Here is a 23,227-nt window from a genome sequence, read left to right as displayed (position 1 = left end):
GACCACTTCTTCCACCAGCAAAAACGTGCCTAAAAATCCTTTGGTGTGGTGGAAAGAACACAGGCCTTAGACTTATCAGTGTGAGTCCCAATTTGCTGTTTAATTCAAGCAAGTCATTCTACTTTTCTAGACAATTCTTGTTTATCTAATGTAAAAAGGAGCAAAGTAATACTAGCTTGCCTCACAGCGTTATCATAAGGGCCAATTAAAGGAATGTGTATGCAATAATGTTTAGTAAACTGAGATACAATGTTAATTGTCATTATGCTAAAGAATAAAGAACTTAACATCTCCAAATATTCTTCATTCTCGAAACGGAGGCCTGTTATTCAATTAATTTACAAGGAAAGAATATAAAATTGCCAGCTTATCTGGAGAAAAAATAACATCTTAATAAATTACTGTTTAAGAAATAGGCATACCAATGAATTCCAATGAATCCTTGGCATTTGTCCTTACACGAAAAATACTATTTAAGAATTAAGACTTGCCAGATTATCCAGGAGTGGAGAGGACATTCAATAGTCACAAAGTGAGGATCAAAGGATAGTAGGTATTAAAAATTTTATAGGAAGAACTTTGCTTTTTGTAACACTAATAAACATAGTCATTGGCTTGGGACACGCGTGTGATGAAGACATGGAGTAAGACACCACCCAACAAATCACCCATTCAACGTGTTCTCAATAAAAGACATTACTGGCTAAGACAATAAAGCATGCTTTCTTGGCTGGTAACAGCGACTGTATCAGCTCCGGTCTTAAGCAATTAGGAAAAAAGGCTTCCCGTGAGAATTCCTTTTCACCTGAACAGCTAACCAGGACCACCTCTGAACAGGCAACTGGCTTTCTGCACAAAGAGAGAAGTTACCAGGAAGAAACCTGGGATTTTTGTTCAGCATCTATCAAAATAACGATAATAAAAAGAAGTCAGCTTCTAATTAGAGTGAGGGAAAAGCAGGATCTTGGCTTTGTCTCCCAAATCTCACAATTCTAAAACCCATGCCTTAAAACCCACGCATCCAAAAGTTAGGCAAGGATCCCCGAGTCTATAAAAATATGAAATGCCACAACATAGGGGCTTGTTCTCTTTAAAGAATGATTCTTAACGGAATCCCTTTTACGTTCAGCAACTTCCTAATGCACTAAAAATAGAATTTCACTTAAACAAAGTTCATTGCTTCACAGCTTTTTCTCAGGAGCACACCGCCATGCAGCTGAAAAGGAGATTCTGACTGCGGCTCCGTCCCTCCCAGCACCTCCCAGCACCTCATTTCCCAGGGGCTCTCTCTGCGGCTGCCCTGACCCACACATCCACGAGGACGCCTTTTACACCCCACTTGGATATTATGAATGTGAGGTGCTGTGACAGCACCTTTATTCCAAGATTACTCCTGATTGTAAGCTGAAAATGACCTAACCCAGTTGATTTAGACCGAGGGGGAAAACTCTGCCTCAGATCCAACGCTGACAGAGAGCCTTGAGCAATAAGGCTAAACTCTGTCCCTGAATTTTGGAGAGGACAGAGACCACTTAGGCTGTTCCCCCATACACACCTCCACCCACTGAAAGAGCATAAAAAAGATTTCCAGAGTTAGGAAATCAGGCTTCCACCCACCGTTGTGTGGTCATAAGAATTACACCCAGCTACTCATGAGTCATCAGGCGCTGTATTCAATCAGTGAATGAATTCACCCTTTTTCCAGTGGCTATCTGCGCTGCAGCAAAGAATTGGCAAAAATGAACAACTCGGATTAAGTGAACCAATCACCTTCTTAAGGTTCACACCTAATCAACTATATAATTGTGGATTTCAATGTAGCAACTAATTCGACGTATTTTCTCACCCCGTCAAGGCTGTTATTCACTACGTCACATCATGTCCACCTTATGAAGACCCAGGAGAAAAATCCCTCTCAGACCTCCGTATAAGAAAATCAATCTACTACTGATTGGCCAAACAACTACAAAAATAAACAAGCAAACAAAAGAACAAAACTAATTAAAACGGGAAAAAAATGAAGTGTCTTTTGTTTCTTTAAAACATTAAGAATCTTTTAAATGGCTGTGATTCCAATTTTGTATTGATTAGAGAGAAATCAAATCTGTGGCCATGTCTGGCAATGTAGAAATATTTTCTATGTTTTTCTATCCCGACTACTTGAGACTTGTTGAGAAATCTGCTTTGATTTAACTTCTTTTCTCTAGATTTTCCTGGGTACTTTTGCACTGACTCTACTGATTAACAAATACGGCTTCTTGCTAAATTTAAGTGCCTCGTGCCAAGGTGAATATCATAAAAGAGTCTCACTTCAGCTCAATTAACATTAGCAAATATTTAAGTCTCAGTCCAATAAGTCTCGTTTCAGAACTTTTTCTTTTTTTAACATCTTAATACGAATCCCAACTACTTATCAATCATTTACTTTTTGAGACACTTTGCCTCAAAAAGAAGGTTCTTGTCTTTGAAAGCTTAAAGGTGACAGTAAAATTTAATTGAGATCAAACTATCATCTTATTAAGCCAAGGGAAAAAAATCACATGGTACTGAATTCAGTGGTAAAGTTTGAAGTGTTTCATATTAATGACCTTGATGAGCTTAAGAAATGAAGACTGAAGTCAGCAAAGACTCACTAGAGACTGAAGAACCTAAATTAGTTCTGTCAAAGAAAACTGGAGGTGATTCCAGGCAAGGCATACGCGCCAGTGAGGGCACAGAGGTAAGACTGCTTCAGAAGCCAATGACACCATGTTTTCACAGGCCAATGGAGAGAGACATGCGAAAAAAGCAAAAGTCATGGGATAGGAAGTTCTGTAAAATTTAATTATTGAGGGACACGATGAATCAAATCAAAGATTTGAGCTTGGTGATTCCAAAGTCCGAGAAGGGTGCCCCATCTCTTCACCTCGGGCTAGGTCGACATAGAGGGTAACTACTCCTCAGCTCAAGGTCAAGGGCCAAATTATTTTAAGGCAGGCTATCAATTACCAAACATTTTGGCCTCTGTTTAAGCTATTTCTCAGAAGAAAATAGAGGTGTTTTATTCTTCATCTAGAATTCATGACTTACTCAAACTATGAGATTACAATGTAAAACTGCCCCTTTTCTTGATTTCTATCCAGAATCTGGCTTACTAAGCCACCTCTAAAATTGGGATAAATAATACACTTTTATCCAAAGGAAATAAGTAAATCCCATCTCCAGTCCATAACAGCCCAGAAACAGAAATGTTAAGTGTGTACGGCCCAGACAACACGAGGATCTGAACCTCTGAAAGCCACTGACACACTAACGCTAAATCCCAGCATTTCAAAGTCTATAGAACCTGGAAAAGATACAGGTTTAATACCATATAATTTCAACCGAACTGGAAATAATGTGGTTTCTAACATAGTTTCAGCAGACAAATTTGAGGCTGACTGACTTTTAAATTGAAAGAAACATGTTCTAAAATTAGTAATTAGGGGAGGAAAAAGACCAGTATGATTAGAAGCTCTAAAACTTACTACTAAACATAATATTATTTCCAGGATATCCCTTTTTGTCTCAATGATACAATTTTATTTTCTATTTTGAGCTATTCTTCATAGCATCTCATCTATGTTATCAGTTAAACTTTAAAAATAGGCCACCACAGCTTCTGGCAACACAGCCCTTTTTTAATCGAGATTTAAAAAGAAGAGAGTCACAGCCAAAAGACCAATCACGATGGGACACATGAGCATCAGCGATGGACTTTTTCTCCCACCCAAGGCAACATGGTAGTCATCCAACAGGGAAACTCCGCCTCTGCACTCAGCAAGCACTGCAACGTGACGAAGTGTCTGCACCTCCCCAACCTTGTGATCTCAGTCTCTAAAATGGAAAAACTAAGCATGCTTGTCCATTCTCTTCAGGAATATATGAAAATTAAGATATTTGTTTTTTCAAGAATGTTGAATTCTATGACAGAAGAATCACAATTCAGCACCAGCCTGTGCTTACTCCAATCTCTGCTTTACCTGAACTGGTTCACTGTTAGTTACTACTCAGCTGCTACTTCATATATTTACATAATAGTTCAAGATATTGACATTAATAAGCCAATTTTCCAATGAAAAGTGTCTCAACCTACAGGGTGCACATCCCTCCCAAATTTGCTATTAACTATGCCAACCGGCTCAAAACCTCATCATCATATTTAATTCATAATTCTTCTTTTATTGAGACCTCAAGTGCTTTCAATTCTGACTTCAATATTTCTCCCCAAATTTATTTCTTCCTCTCCACTCCAACTATCACTAACCTCCTCAAATCACTCTTAGGTTACTGAAACAGACTCAGCTATATTGAAAAAGGGGAGAAATGATCAGTCAGATTATTCTACCTAGAGAGAGTCATTATTAATATTTTGGAAAACATCTTTAGGACAATTCTTTCTGAGACCAGCTTTGTATAGACAGATAAGTATATAAGTTTACATGAACGGGATCATATGTTAGATGCTTTGTATATTTTATGCAACATTATACAATAAATGTTATATCGCATAATTTAATTCTAAAATATCATTTTCTGTACTTGTATTTCCTGCTTCTCTTGCCTATTTGGAAGAAGAATCTATATCAAATGTTTTTGCAAACATGTCAAGATTGTCTAAATGAAGGTTTACAAATAGTCATAAAAGCAAAATACCTTGCTCTAATTAATCATGTTATGATTTGTGCAGAAAGAAAAGGAAAAACAGGAATCATCTCGAGTAAAAAAAAAATTACCAATAACTTGCTAACAAATCTTCCTGATTATCATGACTAAGTCAAAGTTTCCAATGAGAACACCTTTATGGTGAAATAAAATTACACTTAATGTAGTTTTTGTATTTTTCTCTTGATGATATTTGAAATTATTACTCTTTTTCACTTATTTTAACTCTATTGTACCTTGCATCAGCCACTGTATTCTATGTCATAGAATTCCATAGGTTTTCTATAAGAAATGTAAGAATTACTACGACCATGCCAATCCCAGAATTAGAAAACTACAATGGTTCCCAATTGCTTGCCAAATGAATAATAAAATTATAAAAACTGGCATGATCCTAAAAGCCCCAACTTTTTCTTTAGCCTAGCGGTTTGTAACCTGGGCCCGAGAATGGGCTTCAAGGGGCAGAAAATCCCCTGCTACTGCAAGTTACATTTGGGGCGTTTTATGTTTTTTCTTGGAGGAAAGAGCCCAAAGCTTTCAGAGTCCCAATGGCGTCTCTGACCCCACAAAAGGCTCACAACCACAACGTTAATATTCCCCTTTCGTCGCCTCCATCATATTTAATGGCCCACATCCATTATTATTTCACAGATCTGGAATTTCCAGCAGACTCAAGAAAACTTACCTGCTTCCTTGAAGCAAGAGACATATGATTTCCATCACCTGAAATGTTCTAACCCTCACAAGGCTTTCTTTGAGTCTCCGTCCTCCACCACTCCCTCCCATCAGGTCTCACCGACCCAATTCACTCTGATGTTTCAAAGTTACCATCCTTCAACTATTGACAGATGGCATCACTAACCAACTGGTTGAGGATACCAGGCCAGTCTGCTTGAACTAATGTGGGCAAATGTATTCACAGGGAGTTTTCTGTGATACATTCCCCCCAGGTAACCATGATACAAGGACATTCCAAGACAATGTTGAAATAAAACAAATAACTTTAATGATAAAACTAAGTATTCGAAGCTAGAAAAATAGGGTATTTCAAGGCAGGTCGGGTCTTTCTTACATCGCCCGGTCACACCACATATATCATCAACCACCTCCAACTCTTACGGGATGATCTTCAGCTATAAAATGAATCCCAATGATAATCTGTCTTTACATTTACACATCAGTAGTTATGGAAAAATTCATAAATCATAAGTGCAATCCTAAACAAAGGAAATCAGCGTTGCTTTTTCCCCTTTGTTGTCACTTGAGTTTTACTGTGGGGCAAGTTATTTGACAAATCTAACAGGCAACTCAAACTATTTTTTGGAACTTAGCAGAATGTAAGTGACAAAACAAATATCCACATCTCAAACCAAATGTTTTCAACTTACTGGATCTCATAAAATATTTTTAGGACTAATGAATAAACGAACAGCAGTAGGACTCACAGGAAAATCTAAATGTTAAGTAGAAGACCTTTTGTTTTTAACAACCATTTTAATAATTAACAAGTCATTAGTATTTCCTGGCTTTTTTACATCTCTCTCAGAAGACGGCTCTCTTCTTTCTGAAAACAAACAAAAACAAACACAACACAACACATCCTGAAAAGGTTTCAGTTGATACTCTCTCCCTTCTCCATTCCTGATATTTGTTCCACCTATTAGCTCCTGTGTTAGCACAGCTAATGGCCACCACACGCACTTTAATGAATCAGCCGATGCTCTGCTAGAGGCCCATTGCTTACGGGCCATGACTGAAACAGCCACAGTGGATAAACTAAGGCTACGCTTGCTTATTCATGCATAGTACTTCAGGGCACTTACTGTGTGAATAACAAAACTGGCATGCTGGGCCACTGAAAGATTAAGGTGTGGGTATATGTATTAATTTATGCACGCTTTAAAGCAGTCGGATCATGGTAAACAAATTAGTAAGAAAAAGAAGGTATTTCAGGGAGCATGCATTCAAATGGATTTTTCCCTGTATACACATTTTCATCCTTAATCCATGTTAAAACTTATTTTTAGGACCTACAGTTCTCCTCCACAGTGACAAGCTGATCAATCAGTCATGGCCAGGAAAAGCTGAACAACAGTGATGATGATTTGATGGCTGATGCTCACTGGGCACTTACTACATGTCGAGCATTTCTCAAAGTATTTTTAGTGCATTACTCACTTAATCCTTCCAAAATCTCTTTGAGGCTTAATGTGTACCATTATTATCAACAATTTATGTATGAGAAAACTGAGGTACTGAGAAGTAAGATCATTTGCCTAAACCCCCAATGCTAATAAGTAGAAGGGGCCACTTGAAGCTGGGCATTTCGATTTCAGAACTATTGTTCTTTGTCTCTAGGTTATTATAACGGGTCCCCATGTGAAGTAACTTGCCAACTTTTTTTTAATAACAGAAGTGCATTTTATTTTTTTATAATTTTTAATCTCCTTTTCTGTTTATAAGAATCTAAAACTAACAGCTGTCACTACGTATAGGCCAGGTGGGTACTAATCAGGCAGGATCGCTTCGTAAATTATACAAACAGCTAACCACCATGCTATACACGTGAAACTAACATAAAATAATGTCAAATGTCAACAGTAATTGAAAATAGATAAGTTAATTAAAATTATGTATATATTAAAAATTTTACAAAAAATAAAACAGCTATCAAGACTACACTTTAGTATATGGGTTACTATTGACAATTCCAATAGATATTCAAAAAACAACAAAATCTCATTATGAGATATAAAATGTTTAGCTTTGTATGACAAGACATTTGGAGTTGGGCTTTGTGTCAGTATGGGTTTAATCAAGAGAACAGAAGCCACTTGGAGTATTTACAATGCAGGGTTTTTAATGTAGGGCTTAACAGGTACAGAGGAGCTGGGAAGGCAGGCAGGGGGTGGGTGGTGAGGTAACCTAGAGATTAGCAAGACCAGGGAACAGCTCCCAGGCTGGAGGAATAATGGGAAGAGACAGAGGTATCGGAGCCGAGGGACCGGCATCACCTGACAGAACGACGGCAGGCTCGTCCAGAGGGAGCTGGAGCCCTGGAGGAAGAGGGCATTGATATCAACATTCCTGCTGCCCTCTGGTCCCTGCCAGTGCCTCCTAGATGACACGGTCCTGAGAGATGCAGCCTGCGCCCTCCACAACACGGAGCTAGAGATGGGTGAGGAAAAGCTCAGTAACCATGCAGGCTCCACCAGGGCTTCGCTCCCTAACACACAGAGTCAAGGTTCTAGTCCAGGCAGCATCCAAGGGCAAAGACTTCCTAAGCAAAAACAGATTCTTCGCATTTTAACTACATAAAATAGAAAATAAATTATTGTCTGTTAATGTTCTTTTTGAAAGGCCAAAACAATTTTATAAAGGTAACATTAACTCTTTTATAGACTTTGCATGAAAAACCAAACATAGATGTCACCTTTCACTAAGGCTTTACTCAATAGAATGTTTACTTATTATGTATCTGCCTCTCTGTATGTAATTGCCAGACTCTCTATAAAGTACCTTCAGTTATGTAATTAAATTATATGCTCAAGAAAATCTTAGGAAATGGGTATTCTTATTTTATTTTCTGGAATATTTTGGCCAGTGAGGTCTGTTTTCTCAGGAGTGATGATGTGATCAGCAGTAGATGCTGCTGATTGCCTCTCCAACGATCATTCCGTTCCCTTCTCTCCTCACTGAATAGTGACACTCCTCCTCAAAATGTTAGAAGGAGAGATGAACCTATTCTCAGACTCAGGAGATAGATCCAAATATTCTGGTTCTAAGCAGGAGGGAGAACCAGAGCTTTTGCCCCACTGAGGAACATTTGACAATGTTTCTGGTCATCAGACCAGAGGAGAGGCACAGAGGTTGCTGGCATCTAGTGAGTAAAGGCCAGGGATCCTGTTAAACATCCCACAATGCATGTGACAGCCCCACCACACACTCACACACAATAAAGAGCAACCAGAAAGATCAGGCTAAGCCACTGGTTCTGAAAGTGACATTCATGAACCCAGTATCAGGTAGAACATGTTAGAAATGCAAATTCTCTAGCTCTGCTAAATCAGAAACTCTGGGTGCACAACCCCATATTTTAATAAGCTCCCAGTTGATTCTGACACATGCAGTTGTTTGAAAGTCAGTAGTCCAAGACTCCAGGAGCGGGCCATCTACGTGTGGCCCATGGACTGCCACTTGTTTCTGTAAATTAAATTGTATTGAGACACAGCCACTTTTTGTCTATTATGGCTACAATGGCAGAGTTGAATAGTTGTGACAGAGACCAGATAAACTGCCAAGACTAAAATATTTACTATCTAACCCTTCGCAAGAAAGCCTGCCAACCTCTGAAGCCAGCCATGGCAATTTTACTATTCGTGCCAGTTACTGGGTTAGGAATGGACTTCTCAGGAAAGTGAAAGATCATTAGGATCGACAGGATGGGAGGAATGTTGGTGGACATGAAGGTGGAACATTAGGAAAGCAGAGGGACAGAAGGGGACGTCCTCATTTTTCCCTCTGGTGGCATACTGTCTGGACCTGACAGCTACAAGTGCAGCGGCCATCTTGCTGCCAAGACAACAGCTGGGCTGAGGGCAAGAACAACCATCCAAATACAGGGGAAGTGAGAGATGGAAAGAACCTGACTTTATACGTTAAAAATTTTTTCCACGGTGGGGCTGTATTACATTAATAAGAAGGAAAAAAATTAAATTGAGAGGCAAAAAGACTGGATAAAAAGCCAAAAAGTGTGGGGGGTGGGAGGGGAGGCGGTGCCGAACACAAATAACCACAGCAGTTTTTAATTATCTTAAGTCTATGTTTTAGTGTATGTATGTTTGGATCCATAATCCATACAAATTCTAAAGTAAAACAATTCTGGTTTAAAACAAATTAAAATTTTCCCCCAACAATAGTGAAGAGCAACTATTTCCTTTTCCACTGCAACCAGAGCAATTTAAACTAACAGGCCACATTTGCAGAAATATAATCACAGGTTTACCACAGGGAGCACACAGCCCAAGCGCATTCCACATGCAATCATTCTCTCCAAGAAATCAGCAGCAACTAACGAGACCACAAGGTAGATTTTAACCAATTCGAATTTGTGATGAAACAAATCGAAATAAATGTTTCAAATCTTCAGTGTAAAGAACCTCATTCTGCACAGAATGTAGTGTAGCCTGCACACGTTTACGTAACATATAATGCACCCGACACTGGGTTTTAGGTTCTAAAGACACAAAACAAATAAGACGTGATCCCTTCCTTCCAGTAGCTTTCTATCTGGTGGGGAAAAGAATAAATAACACATATTTAAAAATGATAAAAACAGAATTATAAGGCAAGAAATCATACTGCAGAAGTTTGCAGAATGTTACAGAAACACAGAGGAGGAAACAGATAATTTAATCAGAACCAAAGTCATGAGTGAGAAAAATGTTTGGAAATGATCACTTAGCACACAAATACAAAGACTTTAGAAGCTACTATTTGTAAAACTAGTATTTTAAATGGTGTATACAGAAGACTATAGGCTGGCATCACAAATTAATTTAAATATAATTATTTAAACACATTAGTTGGCAGATAACATTTTTCATTTTAAAACAGTATTCTTCCTAAAAGGTCATTGTACTTGGAGATGTATCCTCATTAACGTCTCAATGTACACCCTGTAGGGAAGGCATCACCTATCAAGACTGACAAGGATGGTCCCAATTTCATGAATGACAACGTCTTCCCAAATGTAAAGAAGGGTCCATCCAGAGCTGGAGCTCAGCAGGGCCATCTGGGGTCCACATAGCCAATGAGAGAGAGCCTGGGGTTTGATAGAGTCCAAAACCCTGTGGAACCAGGAACCAGGCCAATACCCAAGCAAGTCACCGTGAAGGAGAAATCTGAAATGAACAATTTCATCACATGTGTGACCAAGTAGAAAAGAAATGTGCTATGTGGTTATGGTCACTGACCCTGTTGACGATGTTTACCATGTGGTGAGATCCACAAACAATAAAGTTTATTATGTTCAGCAGAGGAGAAAAGTAAGAGTGGTTAAGAGGACGTTAAGAATGCTACTGTGTGTTAGGACCGCGGGACCTCAGAAGAGGCTATTTGGCCCAAACAGCTCACACGATTAACTATGCCATTAACTTCAACTGTAAACTCAGCTTGTCAATATATCCTGCAATACCTCTCTGCTAAAGAGCCTCTCAAACAGTTAACTAAGACCAGACCTGCCAGGGAAGGTCTGTCCATAAACACCAGCCAACCCCATGCTATTTCACATCAGGCCCTCATCTTATTACATCTGAGAGGTCACCCGGCTTCAAGCGTACTTATTACATTTGGCCTGTGTACCAGAATTAGATCCAGAATCTTCTCTGAGAGATATTTTCTGAAGTATTGCATAAGAAATCAGTGCTACATTTTTTTCTGGGAAATGATCCTCCTTATGAATTTTGCTTTGCTATTATCCACTCTAAGTATCAAAAAATAAATAAAACCCTCCATGATCAAGGTCTAGGCCTTCATCCAAGATTCTCATCTGCTCCTCATCTATTTCTTTTCTCTCGAAACTTAATAAACTCACCTGGACATCTTTACAGTGTTTTAGATATGCCTATTGCCTCTGAAGGAATAAAAATATCATTTCTCTGTACAGGTCATTATTTATCATTGAGCAATCACTTCTACAACTTCTCTTGTTTATTTCACTAATTCTCAGTCAGAGCCTACAGAGAGATGAGATGGGTAAATGTCTCACTAGGAGCTGCTCTGTGAGTCAAAGGCCTTAGGGAGAAAATGAGCTTTTGTCCTAAGAAATGGTTAGGAGAAAAATCCTTCAGAATAGATATTTTAGGCACTTGTGGTCAGAGGCAATCCAGCATGACAGAAGTCCTCAGCCTCAGCCACCATTACCAGTCTGCTCGACCAGCTGTGCAAAACCCTGGCTGCCCATAAAATCAACTTCACTGACCTGGTGGCAGTTCATGGTTTTGAAAATTCCACTTTAATGGAAATTTTCTAAAACAGTTCTGTAGCTCTGGTTTGCTGACAACCATTTGCAAATTTGGCAAGAACCCCTTACCCCAGCTGTCTCCGATTTCCTGTCCCTGGGCACAGTCTCCGGCTTCGCTGTTGGGCTCTACACAGCTAGCACTGCCATCGCCTCTGGCAGTGTGGTGTGGTGGAAAGCACGGTGGGCGGAAGGTAAGGAGACCTGGGAACGGTCCTGCTTCTGTTACTAATGAGAATACCCTTAAATTTCCTAGACGTTGGTTTCCGCATCTGTAAGCTCCCTTCTAGCTCTATTTAGACAGTTATTCCACAGCAAATAATAAGAACCTCTTATGGCTAGATGTGTAACAAGGGATAGTTACAAGGGTAAGTCAAAAACTCTACCCTCCCAAGTACACGATCTAACAACTGTCTCATGTACTGCACAGCCAACTTGCCATTTTCTTTTATACTTAAAAAAAAAAAAAGAAATATTGCTGATAAATCCGAAATCAGTTCTAACATCTCATTCCGGCCAACTCTTTTAAAACAACTTCTCCACCAACTTCTGTACAAGCAAGTAAGTAACAATTTTAGAATAAATGAAAAACGATCATTTCCATTTTTCTTCTCTTGTCCCACTAGGACTGTCCATTTAACAATCAAGTAAAAAGAGGTTGAAACGGAAGAAACAACTTGGATAAGTCGACAGTTAGATAATTAGCCACTGGAATGACAAAAAGTTGCCTGAATTAATGCTAAAGAAAAAACATACTTTCTAGTGATACCAGCTAAAAAATCTCAGATGATTCCACATGTGAAGATATCACGTTAAAAACTGGTTAATGAATAAAACAAGGATGACAACCTATACCAGTATGTGGCACGATGATATCATAAAATCTTCTAAGAACTGGCACCATCTACTTCTCAGCTGACTCCTGTTGGTCTCCTCTTTTTAAAAAACCTACTCAAGACTCACCATCACCTGACCCCAGGGCCCTCTCCCTGATCGATTTCCTTCTATATGTCCACTTAGCTGCCCAGATATCCATAGGAAGGCAGCTGGTCCGAGAATTCTCTCGGATTTTTCACGTGCTGCCTTATGGGCTTGTGCGTGATTTCTCTTCTAGAGCAGATTTCAAATTCTTCAGAGGTAGTATCTTATTACTGCCCGAGGTGAGGACACACTCACTGCTATTTTCTGCCTCCCTTGGCTTCATATGTTCCAAGGCCTGTTACGCTAAATTAGAAGTACCACTTTGAAAAGAGGGAATTCATCATTGAGCATTCACACCACACACAGCAGTCGAGGAGAAAAGCTGGCTCTCTTCATGGAAAACTGAAGATTACCTACAGAAGAGCAATCGATAGGAGCAGCATAAAAGCAAAAGGGGAAAAAATGGAATTTACATGAGATTAGGGAGAGAGCCTGAATATCAATAGAAAAAGACTATCTTTTAGAAGGTCTGGACATGATTTAAAAAAAGAAAAAACCTAGGTTGTAATTTTCCACTATAGAAACAATTAGTTGAATGACCTGTATCGAATCATTTATCTGAGAAAAAGGATGCTAGTATTCACTGTTTACAAAAATCTAGGGAGCTAATACTAAAATAAATGTGCGATTATGGTGGGGGGAGAGGGGCAGCCCTGAAATCCTATTTTGTTATGAGAGACCAAAGACACCACAGGTCCATTTAGTGAAATGAGTATTTCCTGAGGACCGGCCACGGCCCAAGGCACTGTGCTGCGAGGTCCTCAGCTCCACGGACGAACAAGACATGGCCTCCGCCCTCGAGGAGCTTAGGCTCTAGTTCCAAGTTCAACCAAGGTTTCCTCAGAACTAATCCCGTCTAACACACCAACATCTGCTCGTTATGGCAGTAAAATTAAGGCTCCTTAAATATGCTCACGACTCTTGAGAAAAAGAAGATATTATTGTAAGAAATCAAGACAACGCAGCCAGTTGGCTTGTTCAAGGACACACTGAGGAAAAGTGGAAGCGACGAATAAACCTTGGGGTGCTCTGAGTTACAGACCAGGGCTACACGCTCTCTGAAACCACGGAGAGCCAAGCAGCTTTCCTTTTCTTCATTCTTTCTTAACAGCTGGGGAAATTGTGGGGTAAGGTGCCTGGTCCAAAAATAGTTACTCTTTGGCTTTGCTTAGTTTTGCAAAAGTAAAAAGGGCTTCACATAGACTCGCATTTTTGTAGTTTATTTAACTCTCCAGACATTGTCCCAATTTTGTCAATCATTTCATTCCGCCTCTTAGTTGAGAAAACATCTTCCCCCCTTATCAATTTCTCTATTATTCCTCCATTTAATTTGCTAACAATATCCCTTCTGTCTGTAGAGAGATAGGACTTTGTGATACAGTTCATATCAAAGATGTTTAGCCAAATAAAATTGATGTCGATTGGTAAAGCAGACTTAAAAATAAAGTCCAAGATCTTATTACCCAAAAACGTGCAGTGATGTCTGCACACACTGAGTCTACTGACCACTCCACTGGTCTGTACCAGATGGAATGCAATATAGACAGAACGCCCTCATCGTGGATGTTGCAAACTATAACTCATACCGTTTCTTCCTCCCCAAGCTGGGAAGAGAGACCCGTAATAAGAGATTTTGGAAAACGATGCATTCACCGGTCCCTCCATCCTGCCTCAGGTTCCAGCCATGAACCACTGGAAGGGTAATGACCAGTGTGACACTACTTACCAATGCGCAGTCAGTCTATTCCCCTGTGGTAAGTGGTTATTAATACAATCCCCAAAAGAGTGGTCTGAATACAGATCAGAAATGAAGAATTCCAGCATTTATCACGGTTTAATGGGGTCGGCTTTCGTAATGCAATGAATCTATTAGCCCAGTTTTCAAAAAGCCCTGAGAACTATTATGTGCATAGTCCCCCCATTAACGCCGAGAGTCTGTTGGGTCCTGCTGTCCTCAGCTACTCCACCCGCTCCCCGACCTCTTTCATCTTCTCCCTCCACTTCTTTCTATGCCGTCAGAGGGAAAGGACACATGTATTTCCCTGTAACTACATTTTTTCCCTGAAAGTGAATAACCACTTGAACGTTCAGACCACAGAGCGTTATGTCAGAGGTCTGATCAATTATCAGCGAAGTAAGAGACAAAATCTTTCTGAAGGCGACCACGTGTTCTCCGGCGAGGGGTCTGGCCAGCTCGGTGTGGTGACTACGTCTCTGGATTTCAGCCTCGAGACTGGTTTGCTTTTCTCTCATCACTTGCTTCCTCTGCCCTTTCTCAGAAGCTGCTGTGTTCTCCACCCGTCTCACTCAGGTATCCTGACTACTCAGATCCGTTCGAGTTTCTGCTCCTCAGAAAATCCGGATCAGTTACTACCTTTCAGCACAAGAATTACCTATTTAGCCACTGCTGTTTCTGGCTTTCGGTTTCAGTCCTATCACCTAAAGATGATATAATGGTATGTGTGATGTGTGTTCTGTTGTTTGTGTGTATGCAAACAGTTTTTTTTTAAATGAAGTCCAGCTTAATATCTTGAACAGATTAAATTCAGCGCCTCCTGGATTTTATTCTATTGATTGAATTACCCATCACTGCTAAAATTTTGTTAAATAGAGCAGTTTCTCAGCAGCTTGGCCTTAATTTAGGAGATAAAGAGACTTAGGTAGGAAGATGGCATTTGGGATTAAACATGTTGCATCCTAGTCTAGGACATCCTTTTCAATGGAATCAAAAATTTAAAGAATCCTACCAGTAGTTCGGAATAGAAGAAAGAGCAAGTATCATAAAGTCACAGCTATCGCTCTGTGTCAGCAGAAATCAGAAATCTCAGAATGGCTAAAGGTTACATTAAATTCCTACAGGTATAATACTGATGTAATTGATGTAAATCAGATGGCAAAAGGCTGTTAATGGATTCTGTCATCCATGTTGACTGTAATAAGTCACCAAGAAACCAGTAAAATGTTACAGCCAATATTATAAATGATCACTATTTTAACAAATATGAAGACAGACAAGAGAGTTGTGCTTAAAAGTGAAAGAGAGAAAGGGGAAAGGAGGAATTGTTTCTTCCACGGCACGACTGGGTCACTGATACAGGAGGGCATTTGAGAAAGAAAGGGCCACATGCTTGCAGCAAAGTACAAGAAATATACAGATGAACCGGTAGACTTATTCGTGTAAACCAGGAATAGGACAGCAGAGATGAATTGAAGTTAGTGATCTTGTCCGACCCAAAGAATATACAAAGGAAATTTAAGACAGGGTCTGGGATCTCTAATGATTTTTAAATAGAGCTGGAAGACAATATAAACACAGAAGACAGCATATCCTGCTGGGTCTAGTAAACAAACTGGAATGAAAGGAGGCGCTCTGCTGATATAAGTGACCGAGCAAGCAGATGACCTAGAGACACTGCATGGAATGCTCCCTGGCCAACCGCCTTGTCAGATTCAAGTCCCCCCCCACCCCCAAACACTCCCATGCCCCCACACAAAGGTAACCCACAGTCTATTACAGGTCACCAGCCCTTGGTATCATTCACGGTTTTCATAATGAGAAGTTCAGCGATCACACCAAGGGGTGGGGGGGGGGGCCGGAAGGGCAGGGGTTTGTAGCCTGGGAATTGTACCAGGACTCACCCCTGACCTCAGCCAGCATTCCTCACCCCAAGCTTCCCACTGAAGCAGAACACCCTGACAGGCCATGTCCATGACACATTCTCTGGAGCCCAAGTTTGTACCTTACTGGGTTTCTCTCTGGCATTGTCCAGCTCCCTGATTATGAAATTACTTTCTCCCTAACTGCCATTTATCTTTCATTTTTAGTATCTTCTTAATTCTTCAGATTCTCAAATGTGATATCGTGATTCTTACTCTTCTACTTAGTAATCAATTAGTGTCTTTCAACACTAAGATTACTCCTAATTAAATGCTCTGCCTTTATTTACATCATCTTAATTTACCTTATAGTTCATCAAATATAGTAGGAAATGAAATCACTATTTTCATTGCTAGTAAGGGTATTCTCTAAAGGCGCTACTCCAGGTAACTGTGAGCAATAAAGCAGGAATATAATAATATTAATAAAAATAATAATAATAATGGCAGCTAACATTTACTATGCATTTAGTATATACTGTGCACTATTCTAAGTGATATATATATATATATATATATATATATATCGACTCAATTAAACCTCACGACAACCTTAAAAGGTGAGGTTCTTATTACTCCACTTTCTGCACGAGAAAACCGACACACAGAGAGTAAGTTACCCAAGAACACAAAGCTAGTGAGTGAGGGCCAGGATTCAAACACGGACGGGTCCCAGAAAGAGGTGAATAAATCAGAACAGGTCATTGGAGATGGAATGAAAGCGTCCTGATATTAACTAGTATTTACGGAGTGTTCATTTTGTCTCTTTGGCAGATAAGTCAGCCAAAGGAGGAGCCACCCTCCACTTCACTGACAGAGTACTTTCAGCACCAATGGCATCCATGCCGCCCCCTGCTGGCCTGCTTCGCAAGGAAACTGCTCACAGTGCCCCTGCCCCTGGGAGAACCACACAGGAATGGTTTTCGTAAGGATCATAAAATGAATATGCCTCATGGAAGCATTAATGGGAAAAGGCTGGAGAAAGCAGAACCATTCATACTTACTTTTTCCATAAAGACTTAGCCTTTCTGGTACCCAAAGTATTATCATTGAAGCAAAATTACAGGCAATGATACAGATTCCCGTCTCGACACGAAGCTGCCACCAAATAACAGAAACACACAGGAGCTCTGGACATTACGGAAGAAGTGGCTTTTGCCAAGGCTAAAGGAACAGCATAATTAACAAGTAAACTATAAAGTCCGATCAACTTACGCATACCATCAGCGGCACATGGGGTTGGTAGAGAAAGAGTCAGAAAGAGTAAGTTTCTAAGACTCAGTTTCTTCATCTGGAAAATGTGATGATAAAGCTATGTGATGATAACAGCTCATTATAAGAATTAAATAAAATTAAACAAGAATGGGTAAATGTGCTCCATAATATTAAATATCAATTAAATACATGCTATGAAAACTAAGAATAAAATCATTTGCCCATATTTATAATATATCAGAATCATCTAAAAAATATTAACATATCCTCTTGCATTCCAGTGTGGAAAAGTTATCAAACAGATATCATATTTTCAATTGAAACACTTTAAAAGTTCTAGGGGAAAACTGAAGTTCAAGAAAACTATTCCTTTCCCACCCCCCCAAAAAAGTCTTTACATAACTATAAAGAGGTTTCTTTGGTTTCATATCCATTACATATTTATTATTCTCATCTCACCTACTAAGAAGGAAATATATTATCATTCCTATTTTATAGAAGAGAAAATTGAGTCAGGGAGTAAGTGAAAAAGCACGAGATAAATTTCAAATCTTCTGATGTACACCTCCACCACTTTAGATTACCCCAGGTCGTCTAAAAAATAGCTCCCTCATTTTCGTGAGGCTCAATTTTTGTTTTATCTTAACTTCCTTTTTCTGATAATGATGCTTGTATCTATTTAAGCTAAGCTAAAGTCATGTTTTTCAAGTATTTTAGGCTTTTAAGAAATTCTATTAGCCAAAGCAGATAGCCAAATTTATAGAACGAGTCTCATGAGACATTATACCAATTCAGATATATTACAGATGGAGTATAATTTTAATTTAGCGAAACAAGAATTGTTTAAAAGCTTGAAGCATATTTAAAAATTAACACAACTAAAAATACTTAAGGATATTATACCATAAGTTTTGTCAGCCTCAGGAAACAACAAGCAATTATTACATCTAGAAAAATGTTGCATAGTTCAAAAATAAAAGTTTTCATATACCCTCATAAAATATAAATGTCAACTCATTAATTTCAGAAAGGACAAGCTCTATATGGAAAAAAATTTTTCAATTTTGAGTTAAATCTCTCCATAAGTAAATTAATCATCTTTATAGTCGTACAATATTTGATGGGCCCAATTCTATAAATTAAGCTCTTCTGTTTTAGTTAACAAAATAGATTAAAAGCCTGAAATATTTGAAAGCCATTATTTTAACTCGCTTACATCTGGTTACAACAGCCCCATTTCACTAGCTGAAGCTTGTCCCAATGTAGAGGAATCTGGTTAACTTTATTTCAAACGAAAATAAAAGACTAAAGGTAAGAGCATATCATGGCTCCCAGAGATACTAGATAAACTCAAAGTCTAGAATCTCAGCATTTTTAGTACCGGAAGGGATCACTGTTAACAAGGAAATACTTTGGATCTCATTTCGTCCACTGCTCCAAACAATACAACTATATTTTTTTTCTTTCACAAGGTTCTTCACTGAAATCGGATCTACAGAGCAAGATACAGGCACCCTCACATCAGAAAGTTAATGTAGAAACTCCATTTGCTACTTCGCTTTTGGATATACAATGCCAGCACAACTGTTTGCAAAGGGAAAATCTAAACCTTTGGACATCTGTGTTTTGGTCTACATGACTCCAAGCAACCGGTTTGGTTTGCTCTTGTCAATTAATTAATCAGCTGTTCGGTTGAACAACATAGCCTCAATCTTCCAGCCAGTGACAACTAAATACAAGGGCAGCCTGGACACGACCACTCCCTTTAAGAAATCCTGAAACATCTCAACGAACTATAAACATCCATCGCTCCTTATGCAGACCCTCCAGACTCCCCAGGCCTCCTATTTTGCTCATCACACACAAGCACATACCCTCTATCGCCCATTTTCTCCTGGCTTGTCCCTGCGGTTCTAAATTCCGAAAAGGTTTAACATGCAAAACAACTTTGCAGTTGATATACTCCCTCAGACTTTCTTCGAATGTTTCCTAATAAGAAGTAAATTAAAAATTTGTTTTAAAGTCGACAGTGCATGGGCTTCATGGGTGTTTCTGGAACCAAATCCAGAAGAGCAAGCCCACTGTGCAGGAAGAGCTCGACCACACATGTCCTTTCACCTCTCCTGGGCGCCCTCATTCTGACCTGTTCCAGTAATATCTTCGTTTGTGTGCAGCAGGTCTTAAAGAACCCACTCAGAACCTGGAAGTGTTTTTCCACGAGTAGGTGCCTAAGCACAGATTTTTCTTTTAAAGTTTAATTTAAGCCAAGTAGAGTTCATCATCACTTTCTTGTCATTGACAGAAATAATGTGAAGAAGACTTCAAACCTTCGTAGTTTCAAATTGAACTACTGCAATTTTCTAAGTCAATATACTAAAATAGTTTTTACTGTCAGCCCATAGTGTTTTCGGATGAGCGTAGCCATCCACAGGAAAATGTTTCTGATATCTAATAATGGTAGCAATTTAGAATTAACTTTACTACGTGCCATCTTTCAATGCCAAATCCCAAGGGGAACTATATGACCTCACTTCCTATAATGACATTGTATTTCTTGCCAAAAAACTTTACATATTTCCTTAATTAAGGAAATGATTGCAACAAAATCTTTGATTGACCTCAAATGTAAATGCGAAACACATCTGGGCTGTAAAAGACAGCTAGGCTTATGGATACAAATTTAGAATATTTTATATATTTAATAGAATGGAAGCATTTCAAAATAGGAGAGGCAAACAAATAGCCAAGTATTATCGCAATAAAATGTTCTTTTGAAATCGAACTAGAGTTAAGGTTTTAAATTTAAATTGACTTTTATTATTTAACAATTAACCTAATGTACCTACCCCAAAGAAAATCTATGTATCTTCCTCTTTGAAGATCATGAAGATGTAATACAGAGAAATAAAATCAAAACGACCTTTGATAGGAGAATGAGCTTCAGAAAACTGCCCTTCCCCAGCACTTAGAAAATATCCATGTGACACATTTCATTTGTTCATTCGTTCGATTAATATTGGTTATGTGGAAAAGCCAGTGTTCAGTGCTGGCAATGTTCCCATGAACCAGACAGATGTGTTTCCTGCACACATGAAGTCTCCGGTCTGGAGAATTTACCATCGATTCAGTTCAACAAGTATTTATCAAGCATCGGTAATTAACCAGTACTGTATTGATTCATTTAAGGATAGAAGAAAGCCAACATAGGATCCGTGACTCCCTTTCTGTGTCTTTGGAAATAAAAAGCTCAAATAAATGAAGTTCTTAGAAAACAAAACAAACTATTAATTGCCAATAATAAATCCACTTGGTATACTATATGAAGTGACGAGAGCTCTATGCAAAAGTATCTTTTAAGGCAAATCTTTAAAACTCTAGCAACATGGCAAAAAAGAAAAAGAAAATAGCATTCTATTTCATGGGTACATCTTAAAATACTGATCTGTTTTCTTTCCTGTTCAGAGTAAACAAAATATTTATTTTCTTACACATATAAAAAGTTAGTGAACACTAGTATAATTTTTGTTTGTTTTTCTTTTTTTTTTTTAATCAAGTCTCATGGAAAACAGATTCTATGTCTGAACATTTCAACTGGCTTATACAGAACTCAGGGGAGAAGTAGCTAATTGTCTTAGAGAAGACAACTAGAAATTAAAAGCCTTGAATCTTTTTCTGAGAGTCTTACAAACTCCCCTGAGAGAAACATGGGAATCATCCAAAGTTTTTTTTTTTTTTTTAGGTAGCTTTGTCCAGTGGACATGTTAAAGAATAATTTATTTTTAATAAGAAAAAGCACTGAAGAGCTATGCTTCCAAATTCAGTATTTAGATTCAGATGACAGACATAGTTAGGCATAATTTTTAAAAATCATTGCACTGCTATGGAAAACTGTTTGATGGTTCCTCAAAAAGTTAAACATAAAATTACCATATGATCCAACTCCTAGGTGATTACCCAAAAGAACTGAAAACAGGTGTTCAAAAAAGTAAATATACACACATGTTCACAGCAGCACTGGTCACAATAGCCACAAAAGCTGGAAATGATCCAAATGTCCATTGACAAATAAATGGGTAAAAAAATTCATAAACCATACAATGAAATATTACTCAGCCATAAAAAGAAATGAAGTACTGATATATGTTACGATGTGGATTAACTTCCAAAACATCATGCTAAATGAAAGAAGTCAGACACAAAATGTCACATATGATATGATTTCACTTATATGACATATCCAGAATAGATAAATTCATAGAGACAGAACTCAGACAGGTGGTTGCCAGGGACTAGGGAGAAGTGGCAACGGAGATATAGCTCAATAGGTAAGAAGTTTTTCTTTGGAGTGATAGAAATTTTTTGGAACTAGACAGAGGTGAATATACTAAATGCCAATGAATTTTTCATTCTAAAATGATTTATTTTCAGTGAATTTCTTCTCAATAAATTATTTTTCAACAATGCTACAACACCAAAACTTCTGAGGACACAGAGAACAGTATTATTTGGAAAAATACACACACTGACAGCTCTAAGTTTAAAAGTGATCGCAAACAGCTCTAAGTTTAAATGTGAAAAAGGTTCAAGGATATCTAAAAAGTTTCAAGGATATTTATTTTGTTTATATTTTTCTTTATATGTATACTTAAAGTGTGATAAATTGTAAAACCTGTGTCTAAGTAAATCTCAAAGAGTTCTCTCAATACATATAAATAACCATTTAAGTAAAAGGAAAAATATCATTTCACCGTTTTGTTTAAAAACCAAAATTATTTTCACTTGTACAAGAAATATTTTAAAAGTCAGTGATGTCACTGAAAGAGAAAATTCTGTCAAGTTATGTAGATCAATCGCGGGTCTAGAAGACAGTTTTTTTAAATAAGAAAGCCAGGAAATGTTATAAATCGTCTTATGATCATTTAAAAACTTAAATTTTTACAGAGAAATCAACATTGACTAATGAAAGACTAAAGACTACCATATAAATTTTACTTAATCACAACAGAACTCTTACAGAAAGGCTCACCGCTGTGCAGACGCTCATACGTTCAGAACGAATTATCTGTATGCAGACCACGCAGGGCTGAGCACCTGCCAGCTACGGAAGGAAAGGAGGCTACGGAACAAAAGCAAATGAAACCGTATACGGTAACTGTTCGGTGACAAAAGCTGACTTCAGGCAAAGAAGTCTCAAATGCCAGCAGTATGTATTCTGTATTAAGCAAGGAAATATATTTTACGAATCACATCATTGGAAACTTCATTTATTTATAAAAATGTCATTTCAAATGTCACTATTACTTGGATAATTTTAATGCATAAGCTCGAACAAAAAAGTATTTTTAAGGTCCACTCGCGTATATGTGGTAAAGCCCAAGGTTTGAAAACTGACCTAATAAACAAACTAAGTTTAGATTATGGAGTTTAAAAAACTCAGTGCCAATGAGCGCACCCAGCACCCAGACCTTGGTTTACAATTCTGCTCCCCAATAAAGAGAACTGGGCTCCTCGGAGAAACAGCTGGTTCCAGGACCGGGGCAGGAAATACACAAGATGAGCCCCGAGCATCTTGTAGTGGCAGAAACTAAGGAAGCGCTCAAAACAAACCAAAACAGAGACAGCCCAGTGCCTTGGCTGCATGGAGCGAGATACTCTGAATATCTGGTTGCG

General features: G+C 38.5%; 1 protein-coding gene across 17 annotated transcripts in view; it reads right to left on the bottom strand.

Moving 5' to 3' along the window:
* Nucleotides 1–23,227, bottom strand: part of BBS9 (Bardet-Biedl syndrome 9) — a 348,483-nt gene that overhangs the window by 89,186 nt on the left and 236,070 nt on the right. Inside the window, exon 22 of one of the 17 annotated variants that reach the window (XM_039862701.1) lies at nucleotides 7,523–7,851. The exons of the other annotated variants lie outside the window; for them this stretch is intronic. The gene's annotated coding sequence lies outside the window, so the exon portion shown is untranslated. Of the gene's footprint in view, nucleotides 1–7,522; nucleotides 7,852–23,227 lie in introns of those variants that run through there. 17 annotated transcript variants of the gene reach the window in all.

This window comes from Pteropus medius, unplaced genomic scaffold (genome assembly GCF_902729225.1).
Source record: "Pteropus medius unplaced genomic scaffold, Ma_sr-lr_union100, whole genome shotgun sequence".
Classification (NCBI taxonomy): Eukaryota; Metazoa; Chordata; class Mammalia; order Chiroptera; family Pteropodidae; genus Pteropus; species Pteropus medius.
Note: the sequence above shows the minus strand (reverse complement) of the source record. Positions and strands in the feature narration are given on the sequence as shown.